The sequence below is a fragment of the Anastrepha obliqua genome, chromosome 3 (assembly GCF_027943255.1).
Source record: "Anastrepha obliqua isolate idAnaObli1 chromosome 3, idAnaObli1_1.0, whole genome shotgun sequence".
NCBI lineage: Eukaryota > Metazoa > Arthropoda > Insecta > Diptera > Tephritidae > Anastrepha > Anastrepha obliqua.
The window spans coordinates 141,267,642-141,284,713 of record NC_072894.1 but is presented as its reverse complement, the minus strand read 5'-3'; the positions used below and the strand labels follow the sequence as shown (position 1 = coordinate 141,284,713).

Here is a 17,072-nt window from a genome sequence, read left to right as displayed (position 1 = left end):
TTTAAAAAGAGGTTGTCTGTAAAGTCGGTTTACTGACGATAGCTTAACGTGATAACGTCATAAGAAAATACTGATTGAATGGTTGCATTTTCAAAAGAAAATTTTAATTTTATTTGTTTGATAGATATTTTGTATGGATATAGAGAATGAGTTAACATTAACATAACATAATATACTTTAACATAACATAACATAACATAACATAACACAACACAACACAACACAACACAACATAACATAACATAACATAACATAACATAACATAACATAACATAACATAACATAACATAACATAACATAACATAACATAACATAACATAACATAACATAACATAACATAACATAACATAACATAACATAACATAACATAACATAACATAACATAACATAACATAACATAACATAACATAACATAACATAACATAACATAACATAACATAACATAACATAACATAACATAACATAACATAACATAACATAACATAACATAACATAACATAACATAACATAACATAACATAACATAACATAACATAACATAACATAACATAACATAACATAACATAACATAACATAACATAACATAACATAACATAACATAACATAACATAACATAACATAACATAACATAACATAACATAACACAACACAACATAACATAACATAACATAACATAACATAACATAACACAACACAACATAACATAACATAACATAACATAACATAACATAACATAAAATAACATAACATAACATAACATAACATAACATAACATAACATAACATAACATAACATAACATAACATAACATAACATAACATAACATAACATAACATAACATAACATAACATAACATAACATAACATAACATAACATAACATAACATAACATAACATAACATAACATAACATAACATAACATAACATAACATAACATAACATAACATAACATAACATAACATAACATAACATAACATAACATAACATAACATAACATAACATAACATAACATAACATAACATAACATAACATAACATAACATAACATAACATAACATAACATAACATAACATAACATAACATAACATAACATAACATAACATAACATAACATTACATTACATTACATAACATAACAAATTACCCCGTATTAAAGCACTTATCAACAGCTTTCATTTGATACCCATATTGTACATACACAACCAAAGGTTACCCGGGTCCACGTTTTGACCTATATCTCGAGACCCCAGTCACGGAGCGGCATGAAAAATACTCTGTACTAAAGCATTCACCAACAGCTTCAATTTGATATCCATATTGTACAAACACATTCTAGGGTCCACGTTTTGGTCTCTATCTCGAGACCCTAGTCACGGAGCAGCATGGAACATACTCTGGACTAAAGCATTCACCAACAGCTTCCATTTGATACCCATATTGTACATACACATCCGAGGTTACCCGGGTCCACGTTTTGACCTATATCTCGAGCCCTATTTCCAAAATAAAATATAATCCATGTTGCTCGTGGATGATGTAGCTTTCGAATGGTGAAAGAATTTTTAAAATCGGTCCAGTAGTTTTGAGCCTATTCATTACAAACAAACAAAGTTTTCCTCTTTATAATATTAGTATAGACAACATATCTTATAAGGTATATGGTAAATATTACCATACATTTTTTCCTTCATATATAATAAAAAAATTAATAATTATAACATTAAAACAACAGGTATTATTAACAAACTTGGTTTTATTTTAAATTCTTCAAGTGAATCAAATTAATAATAATCAATAAGAAGGCATATGCAAATACAAATACGTGAATTTATATATGTACATTTGCGCATATACATACATACATATATACGCTCACTTAAGTAGGAGAGAGCAAGATATCGAACGTTGCCGTTCGTTTGCTTTGTTTGCTTTGTCGTTCGTTCCGCCCTTTCGCTTGCAGTTCATTCAATGCAATGAGCAAGGTAACGGCAATGAGCAAGGTAACACTAATATGAGCAAGGTAACACTAATGAGCAAGGTAACACTAATATGAGCAAGGTAACGGCAATGAGCAAGGTAACACTAATATGAGCAAGGTAACTACATATGAACAGTAATGAGCAAGGTAACACTAATATGAGCAAGGTAACGGCAATGAGCAAGGTAACTACATATGAACAGTAATGAGCAAGGTAACACTAATATGAGCAAGGTAACGGCAATGAGCAAGGTAACTACATATGAACAGTAATGAGCAAGGTAACTACATATGAACAGTAATGAGCAAGGTAACTACATATGAACAGTAATGAGCAAGGTAACGACACATTTTTTCGTGCGTGCAGCCTGTTAAATCGAATTATAAGACGTTATCACGTCAAAAAGTTGTAATGTAAAGAAAAGCACTCCATTACATCAATAAATTAGCTATAAAAAAACTAAAATTGATCTTTAGAAGTCTTAATAATATTAATAGTGTGACGCATTCATCCTTGAAAGGTCCTTAGGCCGAACTTCTTTTCAAAACGAAGAACTCTATAGTTTTATAACGACATGATTTGTTTATGAGATAACTTTTCCTGGCAGAAATACTTGTAGTATATACATACATATGTATACATAGGCAAATTCCCTGTTGGGATTTGAACTTACTACCTACTTGCTTGTCAAATACACTTGTGCGATTATATGTATGTATGTATTTTTCACACAAATCGACCCAATTTAATGTTTGCGTATATATGTATGCACATATATATGAAACCTCAAGTATGTATCGCTAATTGCGACTAATAGATCGATTTGCTGTTTGTACCAAACGATGCGGAACTACGGTAAATATGTACATAGTGCCACATTAGCGAAAATAAAGCGCAGCAAAAGTCAGCTAATTTAGAATTAGTTTTTCCGGGAATTACTAAAGTAATTAGTACGCTAGTACTCAAAAACCTACCCTCTATTCAACAAAAGAAGAAAAAATATAAAAAAATCTTATCTCTTTTGGATGGTTTAATCATCAACTCTAATTTGTCGCCTTCAAAATAGGCTCCATTCGAAGCAATACCCATATGCCAATGATTAGTCCAATCATCAAAGATCCTTTTAAATGTGTTTGAAGAGATCTTCTTCAGATCCTTCAGCGAATTTTCCTTAATGGCTTCTATCGACTCAGAGCGGCGTCCGCGGAGTGGCAATTTAAGTTTTGGGAAAAGGAAAAGGTCACAGGAGGCTAAGTCCGGTGAATGCGGTGGTTGTTCGATGATATTTGTGGAGTTTTGGCCAAAAAGGTGCTCACAATACGAGTCTTGTGAGATGGTGCGTTTTCATGGTTCAAAGTCCATGAGTTTTCTTTCCACAAATTGAGCCGTTTCCTATGCTCATTCTTTCTCAAACGTCGCCTAACTTCCAAATAATATTCTTTATTTACCGTAGAACCATTTGATTTGCATGTCGAACTCATACACCCACATCTCATCACTTGTTATGATGCGCTGATAAGCGTTGGGTCCGAATTTACTTGCTCAAGCATGTCTTCAGCCACCTTCTTCCGATGAATTTTTTGAAAGAAATTCAACTCTCTTGGAACGGGTCGAGCAGCCACGCGTCTCATGCCGAATTAATGGTGTAAAATGTTGCGAATTGATTCGTGAGACACGTTAAGGCCACGAGCTACCTCCCTCAAACTTAAATGATGGTTTTCTAGCACCATTTCCTTGACTTTGTCGACGTTTTCATCCGTTGAAGACGTTGATGGGCGACCAGATCGACAGATCACGCCCAAACTCTGCGACATTATAGAGGACAGTTGTACCAACATCCCAGCAAAAAAAACAAAAAAATTTAGACGTATTTACGTGTAACACGCGCTTTTCAAATAAACAATTCTTGATATTTTTGACGTGATAACGTCTTATAATTCGATTTAACAGGCTGCACGCACGAAAAAATGTGTCGTTACCTTGCTCATTAGTGTTACCTTGCTCATTGCCGTTACCTTGAATGAACTCCAAGCGAAAGCGCGGAACGAACGACAAAGCAAACAAAGCAAACGAACGGCAACGTTCGACATCTTGCTCTCTCCTACTTAAGTGAGCGTATATGTGTATGTATATGCGCTTATGTACATATATAAATTCACGTATTTGTATTTGCATATGCCTTCTTATTGATTATTATTAATTTGATTTACTTGAAGAATTTAAAATAAAACCAAGTTTGTTAATAATACCTGTTGTTTTAATGTTATTATTATTTTTTGACGTGATTATGTTATGTTATGTTATGATATGTTATGTTATGTTATGTTATGTTATGTTATGTTATGTTATGTTATGTTATGTTATGTTATGTTATGTTATGTTATGTTATGTTATGTTATGTTATGTTATGTTATGTTATGTTATGTTATGTTATGTTATGTTATGTTATGTTATGTTATGTTATGTTATGTTATGTTATGTTATGTTATGTTATGTTATGTTATGTTATGTTATGTTATGTTATGTTATGTTATGTTATGTTATGTTATGTTATGTTATGTTATGTTATGTTATGTTATGTTATGTTATGTTATGTTATGTTATGTTATGTTATGTTATGTTATGTTATGTTATGTTATGTTATGTTATGTTATGTTATGTTATGTTATGTTATGTTATGTTATGTTATGTTATGTTATGTTATGTTATGTTATGTTATGTTATGTTATGTTATGTTATGTTATGTTATGTTATGTTATGTTATGTTATGTTATGTTATGTTATGTTATGTTATGTTATGTTATGTTATGTTATGTTTTGTTATGTTATGTTATGTTATGTTATGTTATGTTATGTTATGTTATGTTATGTTATGTTATGTTATGTTATGTTATGTTATTTTATGTTATGTTATGTTATGTTATGTTATGTTATGTTATGTTATGTTATGTTATGTTATGTTATGTTATGTTATGTTATGTTATGTTATGTTATGTTATGTTATGTTATGTTATGTTATGTTATGTTATGTTATGTTATGTTATGTTATGTTATGTTATGTTATGTTATGTTATGTTATGTTATGTTATGTTATGTTAAAGTATATTATGTTATGTTAATGTTAACTCATTCTCTATATCCATACAAAATATCTATCAAACAAATAAAATTAAAATTTTCTTTTGAAAAATGCAACCATTCAATTAGTATTTTCTTATGACGTTATCAGGTTAAACTATCGTCAGTAAACCGACTTTACAGACAACCTCTTTTTATTTTGACAGAATATAAGTACATACGAATAAAAAATCGATATAATCGGTGATAACTATACTAAGGGATATTTCTAATAAGGACATTTATTGATAGCTAGTTTGAGAATTCGGAAGAGCATCCAATATTGTGTGTCAAAGCAGAAGTCGAATATATTCATTAATAAAAAAATATTTCTCACAAAATATATTCGGTTTGTTTCTATTTGTAAATGGCTCGTTTTTTTTTTGAGTAGAGGGTATACAATATTATGCAGAACCAGAATTGAAATTAAAGTATAAAGATATTTAATATCAACCATGATGCAGAAACTACACAAAAGAAATTAATAAGATTCACTTAACGCATTTGATGCACCATATTTTGCACTTATTTTTATTTTCAAGATCCGATACAGGAGCTAACGAACCATATTAGTCTGCCTTCTCTTGTTTTTGCTTTAATTATTACCTTTTATATAGAGACTAGAGACTAGCACTCTCTCTCTCTGCGGTCAATTGTCGCGTTTGCTTACCTTACAAACTTTTTTCGTGTGTTCTACAGTTAATTCCGTATACTTTGTCTACTTGCCCACACGCCAGTTTTTAAACGTTTAGATGACTTTCGTGTGCTTGTTAGTATTTTTTATGCTGTTTGTAATTTTTTAATGCTGTTTGTTTTTGCAAATGTTTGCTTTGTGCGATTTATTTTCTTACCAAAAGTGCCGTTGAACAAACAATTAAAGAAATATTTACGTGGTTGGCTTAAGTTTTGTTAAAAAATAGTTATTAAGAACAAATTTAAGTTGCAAGGACCAATTTATTTAAATGCATTAAACAAAAAATAATTAACTAAGGTAAAGTCTGTGAATATTAATATTTGAAATCACCTGTAACAGGTAAGTGGCGCAATATTTGCGATTAGGGATGTTAATGTTAATAAAGGGTGCTCAAAATGGCACATGGATAATGTGAAATACGAAATGTGTAGTAATGTGGTGAGAAGCATTTTTAATAAGGCACTAAGTGAGTAAAATTATAAAAAAAAAATTTTCATTTTTTAACAACGGTCGCCTCCCGGCCATAGATGACTAGATGTGAAACTCTTTTTCTCGTGCGGTAAACTTTTCTACTTCATTGAAGTCATGCCTCAAGGGAACATCGTGGTGTACATGGCGTATAGGATGCCAATGAAGCTATAATTGCGATGCTGTAAGGGTTAACGGGATCATCGTTATGTTTTGTCAGAGGGAGACTATTTTGGAGATCTATAATAAAATTTGCTCGTAACTGAGTTTGCTTGGGTTTTATTGATAAATTCGCCGAACTTAATTGCCACACCTCATATACATATTATATATACATAGGTATGTCATATAATGACATTTACATTTTTTTTCAACAGTTACATTGGCTGGAATAACCACTAATATTCGCATATGATTACATTTTAGCTTAATGCATTTAATTATCTAATTAGGTAAGTGCTTACATTTTATTTTTTACAATAATCCATTACGTAAAGTAATTTGCATATTAGAAAATACGACGATATATTTTTAATAAAATTTACAACCTTTTTCTATGAAATACAGCCTTTACTAAAATTAACGTCATTTTTTCATTATTAACACCCTGAAACTGAATGGAACCAATAAAAAACCGCAAAATAATTTTTTTAGTGTGAAATGTCTCCTTGACAACGAGCATAAACTTTAAATTGTTTGATTGATACTTTACGAGATATTGATCACTTCAGCCATCTACCGAGAAAGAAATGCATTTCTTTTTCCCCAAACTAATAATTGACCGGTACGCAAACGAAATTATTTACAATGGAATTTGCGGAAGGGTGTTAAAGAATTTGTTATTTATATTCACACTTAAAAAGATTCTTAACCTACGGTGCAGCCTTGTCCTGCCCTGCACTCTAAAACATAAGCGCAGGCATTTCTTTTCTTCCTTGCGTGAAGAAACTCTTTCTTTCGTGCCAAGTACCAACTGAGCAAATCTTTAGTTTCGACTACTGTCAAAGCCATGCATTTAATTTTAAAATTATTGATTAATTTCTGATGATAAATTATTTCAAAATAATAATGAAATATTTACGCATTAGCTTCTGTTGCCATTTTGTTACCTAGTAGTAGAAGTGGGAATGAAACTTACCCGATATCGGTACCATGGGTTATATCAGCTTTATAAGGTTTAATCAACCACTCGCTAGAGGCGAAAACTTGCTCGATAACTTTGTTGTTGCTGTCGTATGCAAATGTTTCTACAAGTTAGTCGAGCTGAGAGATAGAGAGCAAAGAAGAGGCAAATAGAGGCCTTTTGCAGTTGCTTTCACAAGGCAATTTTTTCGCCAAACGAGTAGGACCCAAACAGAGCGAACAGCGAAGTAGACTACTAGAATCAGATATTACACTGTTTTAAGGGGTCCCGGTGGGCTAGAGCTCGAAAAGTTAGGGTATTATCACGATTTTTTTTACAACAAAAAAATTAAAAACCATATTTAAATTTTTAAGGCTTTTTATTTAACTTCTTTTACATACAAAAATGAAATTTTTTTAAATTTAATTTAACTATTGTTTTTTTTGGTTATGTTAAATTTGGAAAAAATATACAAAATGTTCTAAAAATTAATTACGTTTTTGGAATTTTTGGTTATGTTGAATATGAAAAAAGCCGAAAAAATTTATCCAAATAAAATAACTCTACTAAAATTGTTTTTTTTTTTTTTAATTTTAATAATTTAAAAAATGGCGCTGAAGTTGACTTTCCCGAAAAATTGGACCTGGGCGGTTTTGTCCATTTTGGCTTTTCTATTTATCTGAAACACAAAAACCAAAAAAATTGATTAATCAGTGCGATTGTAGCTACATCTCGCTACTAAATTACAAAAAAAAAAAATTGACAAAATGGCGCGATTTCGAATTTGACACTCTAAAAATCGGGGTTTTTTCAGTTTTCTAATCAAAAAACTATACGAAATAATTGAAATAATAATATGATTCTAGTACGGGCGATTGAAATTGATGTTGTGAAAAACATATTAAAATTTCAGACGATTCGGTTGAACAGTTTTTTGTTTTGACAACAGCAAGCCGAATAAAGTCGTTTCGAGATAAATGAGTTCAAAGTTTGAAGGACAGGAGCGCGCGGACCACTCTCTACCTACACCGGGTCGCTTTAACTGTATATTTTTATTTAATTTTTTTTTTAACTTTTCTTTCTTTTTTCAAGTATGAAGTATCTGTGGTATTTACATCAACTTAACCCAACTTTTCGTTTGGTTTACAAATCTTTGCTATTTCGGCACTCTCAAGTCAGTTCTCTCACTCAATCAAAGGCGCTGGCCTTTATGGAATTAATATTTGTTTTAATGATAAAATGACAACGGTGCCTATTTTTTGCGCTCGAAGTCTTGTGTTTTAATTATTTTTTCATACTTTGCTCAAAAATGCAAGTACCGTTAGGGTGTTCGTTTTGTTGCGAATTTGTACTAAATGCAGTTATTTCTTGTATTCAAATGGGCCGCATTCGAAAGGGCCGAAATTATTTTACGCCGCGGCTGCAAAAGTAATTAAAAAATCAAAAAAGGTTTGTTGTGATGTGGAATCAGCGGTATAAGGTGTAAAAAAATGTTTATGACTTTTCCAAGCGCGACTTGAAGCGAGTGACCACAAAAAAGCAGGATAAAGTGATCGTCCAATTTTTTAAGCGGGACCCTTCTTTGTGACTACGCCAAGCACAATCAGTTCTTGCTAAAAAGGGAATAGATGTGAGTATCAACACCATCCAACGAAGACTGAAGAAGGCGAACATATCCTACCGTCCCACATCATCAAAACCACTGCTCTCAGAAAAACACATTGAAAAACAACAAATCAAGTATTGGACTGGCCTTCCCAGACCCCAGACGCCAACCCCATTGTAAATGTGTGGGGAACTATGAAAACGCATCTTGCCGGAAGGCCGCTCCATGATTTAAAGCAACTCGTGCAGCAAGTTCGCAAAATCTAGTCCTTGAGCTGGTTCAAAGCATGAAGAAGACGCCAGGCTATACTCGACAACGATGAAGACTACACGGCTTATTGCGACTCGTAGTTTTGTACATACCTTCATGTAAAAAAATTTTAAATATATATCTTTTATACATCATGAATAATCGCGGGCTTTTTTTTCTGACACAGACTGTAAATCTCTCAATACGTCTTAAATTCTTAGACATGTTCGGGAAAAGGGAAGACTCTAATACACACAAAGAAATCGGGCCAACAAGGTGATCGGCTTGCCAAACAGATATAATTGCCATTGAATTGAATCGCACGGCCTCAGCAATTGATGATTTGGCTAAACTTGAGGATAAGTGAATAATCAGAACTTTTGAGCTCTTGATAGCAATCGAGACATGAATAATTTTATGTGCGCAAAAATTGTTTTATTTGCTGCGCTAAGTCGTTCATTTATTGCCACGGAAGTGTCAGCATTGCTGCTGATGAAGAGACCTAAGTATTTAAATTTGTCGACTCTCTCATATTTCTAGAGAATGTCCCGCACAAGATCAACAATTTTAGAACATCATGAATGTATGGCTGTTAAGTGTAAGATAGTTCATAATATCTGGTCTATTGCAAAATTCTTGTCACTTTGTGCTGTCCAGTTTGAATGGCTTGAAGAGCCGAACTCAACTGAATTGCAAAATACTCAGCTTCACGCAGATAAGTTCAAAAATAAGCACCTGCATATTGCATAACAGCTTAACGCACTTGAGACTCACTATGTTTTAGTTAAATATAGTTTTTTTATGATTTTACCGTACCAGTGGGAATTTGTGAGCTATTATATTACTCTATACATAATACATATTTAGGTATGAACTCATATGTATATACAACGCTCATACTCGTACAATTGTAGTTACTGCACTTGAGAAGTTTAAGTGACTAGTTTTGTTGCGGTGTGAAGTTGAACCGATTTCTTCGAGTTGCAAAGTTACCAATTCAAGATGCATACGAAATGAATATTAAAAGCAAGGCTTTAGTGAAATTATAAAATTGTGAGAAAATTATTTGTACCATAAGGAAATAAAAATTTTCTTGGAACAGCCACATATCAGATATCATATCGAATGAAAATTTATATGCTTCATATACTCCTCTCCTGGTTCTACCAAAGCTTTTGCTACGTTTAGTGACTACCACTGCATATTTAAATTTAATTTAAAAAAATGTATTTTCTTTATTTACATCAAAGGCCACCCTTTCCATGTAAAGCTAGATGTTGCTCAGAGTTTTTTATAAAGGGTTTTCCAATGACAGATGTTATTTTGATATTCAAAGAAAAATGCTATTTTTTAATATAAATGATCGGATGTGTATTTCATTATAAAGAGGAAGGTATGCCGTTTATAGTGGAAAATAACATCAGGCAAATGACCACCACGACCACGCTTATAGGACAATATCATGATAATCATCATTTTCCATAACCGAATAGCAAATATACTCGATAGTATCACGTATTCCATCTTTGTGGTCTTGAATCGACCCTGGGCTGTTGGCGTAGACTTTCTCTTTCACGTGGCCCCAAAGAAAAAAGTCACAAGGTGTTAAATGACAACATCTCGGTGGCCAATTGTGATCACCTCTTCGAGAGATAACACGGTCCGGAAACTTTTCCCGTAAAAGATCAATGGTTTCGTTGCTTGTGTGGCACGTAGCGCCATCTTGTTGAAAATAAACGTTGTCCAGATCAATACCATCCAATTCCGGCCATAAAAAATCATTAATCATCTCTCGATAGCCCAATATGGTTTGATTGGGGGTACTTTTTTCGATGCGTTTTTTGACAAATCACGCGTGACTACTGTCAAGTAAATACACAATTTTTCTAAGTATTCATTGACATTTCATCATGAAAAGACTTACGACTCAACCACATTAACAAATTGTGCAACTGTATTATGAAAATCGACGCTCTGTAAAAGGTGAATATCGCGCGCTCAGGCCAACTTATGGTACTATTCGGCAATCTATCGGAGAGAGAATTATTTACATTATTGGATGTTACTCAACGGATTAGATTACGAAGTGAAGAGAATATTGCGGTTGTAAATGAGAGTTTTGCCGATGACCCGGAAGAATCGATTCGACGCCGTTTCTCAACAACTTGACCTACCTTATACCACTACTTGGACGATTTTACGCAAAGATCTTGATTTGAAAGCGTATAAAATACAGCTAGTCCAAGATTTGAAGCCAACCGATTTTTCAAAGCATAATAATTTCAGTGGCTGGGCTCTTAAAAAACTCGCCGAAGATCCGCTTTTTCGGGTCCGAATTTTTTTCAGCATTCAGACCCATTTTCGGTTTAATGGCTACGTCAATAAGCAAAATTGCCATATTTGGGCTGAAGAGTAATCCGAAGCCATTCAAGAACAGCCATTACATCCATTGAAGCATTGAAATAACCGTTTGGTGCGGCCTATGGGCTGGAGGAATCATCGTCCCATATTTCTTCAAATGTAACAGTGAACGGCGAACTCTAGCGCGCCATGATAAAAGACTTTTTGATGCCGGAAATTGCAGCCCGTGGTCTCCACAACATTTGATTCCATCAACCGGCGTTACTTGCCATACAGCCCGTGAAACAATGGATTTACTGCGTCGTCGTTTTGGTGAGCAATTTATTCCTCGTCTCGGAACAGTGGGTCGGCCATCAAGATCGTTGGACTTTTATTTGTCGAGATATGTAAAGTCGGCCACCGTAGCCGAATGGATAGATCCGAATCTCGGTGAAATACCAAAATTAAGAAAAAGTTTTTCTAATAACGGTCACCCCTCGGCAGAGAATGGCAAACCTCCGAGTGTGTTTGTGCCATGAAGAGGATTATCCTTAAAGAATAAATGCCATGAATAGTTCTACACAAAAATAATAGATATTGTCCAATCAATTTGAATTTTCGTTGTCCATTCCATTTCCATTTAAAATCCGATACCTTTACATTGATCTCGTTTTATATGTGTCGCGTGGTTCCTAGGAGGAACAATGGGATTTTTTACAACTTTTATTTCCTTTTACATATCTCATCCAAAATTTATGGCCTTTGCCACGAATTGGACTAAATTTTAGTGCTTATTTACTAAGAGCTAGTGTGCGCAAAGGCAAAGGTAGTTGATAAATTGTAGGAAACTAAAAATAGATAAAAAGCGAATTAGTTAAGCTGCAAAACGAGTTAGTTAATTGCCGGTTTAGAACTACTACATTTGACTGCAGGGTTCTCGTTGCGAATTGATATGAATTTACTGGTCATAAAATTAATATACGTCAAATATTTTTATAATTTTGAATTTTTTATAACGGTGTTTTCGGTATCATGTCAAGTGTTTGCGCATTTGCGGAAAACAGTGTGCATGTATGTGTGCTATCCATGTACTTATACATACATACACATTAATTTAACTCGTACAAATGTCTAGCAAAACTCTGAATTAGCCGCAAGCGTCATAAGTATGCTGAAATTAGACACTTGTATTTTTGCAATTGCTTTTATTTATTTTTGTTTCTTTTTATTTCTTTTGTTTTTACTGTCTGTTTTTAATTGCAGTCATTTACGGGTACTTCACCTGTATCTGTAAGCAAATATTACCCCTTTACAGTGCATGGAATGAATTTACGTACAAGTGGTTGTGTATTGCTACACGTTGTTGTTTTTACCGCAAGTAATGTGTTAAATTCGTGTTATGTGTACAACATACACTTCTACGTACATATAACATGAAGGAGGAATTATGTTTCTAGGCATAATGTAAGTATGTCACGGTAAGCCAATGATCTTCACAATTAATAATAGCTGCTTTTGATTCGCCACTTCTCCGCTCATTTGAGGTCGGCATTCCTCACTTAAAGGAAAGAGGTTGTTTATAGCTACTTAGTACGTAAGCAACTTGCTTAATTCAGTGTCTCCAAATATACTATCAGTTGATATTACACGAATTTTGCATTTTGTGGATAGGCTTTGTGAAAAATTGTGAATAAAACTGGCTAAGCTTAACTTAACTGAATTTAGATTAATTTAAGGAATTTGCGACACGCCAATGCGTTTTACTTATCTCTTTTATTGGGTTGGCCACTAAGTAATTACGGATTTTTTTTAGAAAATCAAAGACAATTTTTTCATAGAACTAAATAACTCTATTTTGTAATGTATTGCCCATTTTGATCAATGGGCTTTTGCCATCTTTCAGGCAGCATCATAATCCCACGTTCATAAAACTTCTGGTTTTTATTAGCAAAAAACTGAATCAGGTACGATTTAACATCATCATAATTATTGAAATTTTTACCATTCAAGGAGTTTTGTAAAGATCGAAACAAAAAGTAACAGATGGTGCAAGGCCAGGACTATATGATGGAAGTGGCAAAACATCCCAACCAAGCTCCAATAATTTTTGCCGAGTGGCCAAAGATGTGTGTGGCCTTGCATTGTCATGATGGAATACAATACTTTTTCGATTTGTCAATTCGGGCCGCTTTTCTTCAACTGCATTGTTTAATTTCGTTAGTTGTTCAATTCTGATGTCTACGAATTGATCGTTCGGTTGGGTGGTAAGAGTTGAAAGTAGACAATTCCTTTGCAATCCCACCAAACTGATAACAAAACCTTCTTTTGATGAATATCAGCTTGTGATCAGATTTACGTATTTCCTATATTACAGATCGTCAACCGTGACGACTCTATTCTTTGCGTTCGAGCGCTGGGAGAGGTATAGTTACGTTGTATTCAAACTTTAGACGCGTTTTTCTAAAAACTATATTTTTCGAATTGGCGTACACGATAACTCGCAAAGTTATTGACCGATCTCCATCTTTTTTATGATATTACTTTCTATAATATATTATAATTTTTATTTTTATATTTATAATTTTTCGAAAAAATAAATATTTTCGAAGCAAAAATAGTAGGAAAATTCGCCCCAAAATTCATATTTTTTTTAAGCGTTTTATTCCGCGAATTTTTTTTTTTTCATTTTTGTTTAATTCATATAGAAATTATGACATTAATAAACAAAAAAATACTTGGTTTTTTGTATTCAGGTCACTGACGCCGATGATACAATGCCTGCCGATTGAGAAGCCCCTCTGCGAAGAATTGAGTGTACATCCGCAATTTTAAATTATTAAAATAAAAAAATTTGAAAAAAATATATTGACTTCTTCATTTTAAGAGGGGAAGCTGGTCTAGAGCGCAAAAATGGGCATATTTTATGAATTTATTTTGACTCAACAAAGGAATCAATCGAAAATCTGTGAAATAGGTTTAATAATATAGCTTTCATGATACAAATACAAAATTTTTCGTCTGCATTAATTTCAAAATGGCCGCTGTCCAGCAGTTCTCCTAAGGCGCCTTTTTTTCTAGTGGGTCCATTGCCGAAGACGTAAACTCCTTAATTTTTGTCCTGGATCAAAAAATAAAATTTTTTTAGTTTCTATATCGATATTTTGTTTTTTCGCGAAATGGTGCACGTTTGAACAAAAAGTTACAATTTTCACTATAAAGAACGACATAAAATTGTTGATTAAAAAAAAACTATGTAATATAAATAAAAAAATCCTACGTACGTCTCCGGAGAAAGGTATTTCGAATGTATTGTCAAAATTTCGTAAGAATCGGTAAAGATTTGTTCGAGTTATGTCTTCGGTCAGTTTAAAAAAAGTGATTTCGAGAAAAACGCGTTTAAAGTTGTAAATAGCGTTCGGGGCATACCTGCGAGGCACTGCCGTCGAATGAAAAATTTGGGCATTTAGACATTTTTGCTGGCATCCCTCATTTGGTATATTATTTCTAAGACCTTAAAGCACCTTTTAAGACAAAAAAAAAATTTTTCGATTTTTTCAAAATTCTAGACCAGCTTCCCCCCTTAAATAATTTTAATGAAAATCAGGGAAAATATGCCCGTTTACAGGTATCTGCCCCCTTAAGGCTTCGACATCATAAACAGGGTATAACTTTTTATGAGCTTGCGGATTTCCCTTTGAGGAAATAAAAAAGCAAAATATGACGGAAATGTTCCTTTTGATTTTCCATTTTTCAACGAATGCCAAACGAAAACTACGCAACCGATCAAACAACTTTTTTTATTGATTGACAGCTGAATTGTTAACTATCAAATAACAAAATGTGTTTTACATTTGTACAACGTCTGCAAACCTAAAAATTCAACTGAAGCCATCTATGATTGAAATCCGCAATTACTTAGTTACCAACCTAATATTACATAGGTTAGGTTAGGTTGGACTTGGAGTGCATAGTGATACCAAGAGTTTGTTTTTATTATTTTTTAAATATGAAGGTCTGCACCATAATGAAAACAGTGGAAATCGTATTATCCAAACGAGGGATCGAGAAAATAAAAAAATTAATCTGGTCGCAGTGCATGATATTTTGTCTTTCGCTAGTATAACCACTTTCTCGTTTCCTTCAATTCCCTTGTGTCCTCGAACCCAGTAGATGGTGGCTTTTTTCTCAGTTCGTAGCTCATCCATCCTATTTCAGCATTGTCGTACGCAGTGTGAGTTTACAGCCGTTATGGCTTTGATTGCTGCTTGGATGTCAATGTAAAAGTTTTTCTATTACATAAAATGAATTATTTTCAAAAATTATTTGCACTTCATTTATATGACAAACCTAATTCTCTTGTCGCTCTTTTTACGTAAGACCAAAACTTAAGGATCTAAAATCTAAAGCTTCTTCATTTTCTTAAGTTAAGTTAAGTTTTAACTAACCACAAACACAGCTTTCCCTATAATATTGAAATTCGAAATTAAATTTGAATAGGTCGAGCCAAGGAGCACCAAGAGTTTTGGTGGCTCCTAAAATACGCAGGCTAAAAAGCCCATTGTATTTAGAGCTCTGGAAAGAGCGTAGATAGTCAAGGAAAAAGGGCAAAAGTATCAGAGAAAGAGATAGGAAAGAATAGAGAGAGAGAAAAAGGTAGTCAGTCCTATGAGAACTTTCCAGATCCTTTGGCAAATCTGTAAATATCCTCCAGTTTTAGAGAACGAATATTACTCATTCTCACGACATCGGAACCCAAAATTCGTAGCCTTGCTCTAGCAAAGGCAGGACACTCTCAGAGAAAATTCTCAGCGTGTTCGCAGGCAAGTCCTCAATGATTTCAATGGTGGTCATATACTGATCCCATGGTTTGTGTCCTGTAATAATACCGACCATCAACCGAACGTCTTTCCTTCACTTCTTTGCAACCTGTATAGTTCCCGGAGTGTAGACTTAACCATGATCCGTCATCACCAGACCACAGAGGCGTAAGTGATGACCACAGCAGGTTTCAGACCCCAGGTTTTACCAAAGGCTCTGCGGTATTGCTCGAAAATCCTTAATGCGCAATTAACCTTCAGTGAAACGTGTGTCTCCTAAGTCAGCTTCCTATCCAAGATTCCTCCTAGATATTTAACTTTATCGGAAAGCCCTATAATATTAAGTTAATAAAAGTTAAGTTAAGTCTATAATCAAGGTGAATGAATCTGTACAAAGTGAAGTCACTTGAGCAACAAAAACATCCACATCTATTTTATCTTTGAAATTTGGTGGTTTGAATGTTAAGAATTCAATCCGATTTTAAGTAAATGAACAAAGCACCAATAAAAAGACAGATCACTTTGACATTCAAATCACCAAATCGCAAGCAAAAACAGAATCAACTGCTTTAGTAACAGCAGCTTGTATGAATTCGCCTTGGACTTAACCATTCGTTGTACATTTTTATATCTTCTCTATTTTTTTTCCTTGGCCACCCTCGAGAAGAGAGTTCGCGCAACATC

At 33.4% G+C, this 17,072-nt stretch overlaps 1 protein-coding gene across 4 annotated transcripts in view; it reads left to right on the top strand.

Annotated features, from left to right (window-relative positions):
- The first annotated feature begins 5,839 nt into the window (after positions 1–5,839).
- LOC129240464 (cationic amino acid transporter 3) overlaps positions 5,840–17,072 on the top strand; it is a 70,313-nt gene continuing 59,080 nt past the window's right edge. The window contains exon 1 of one of the 4 annotated variants that reach the window (XM_054876280.1): positions 5,840–5,860. The gene's annotated coding sequence lies outside the window, so the exon portion shown is untranslated. The other 3 variants (XM_054876274.1, XM_054876276.1, XM_054876279.1) reach the window with 3 other exon arrangements.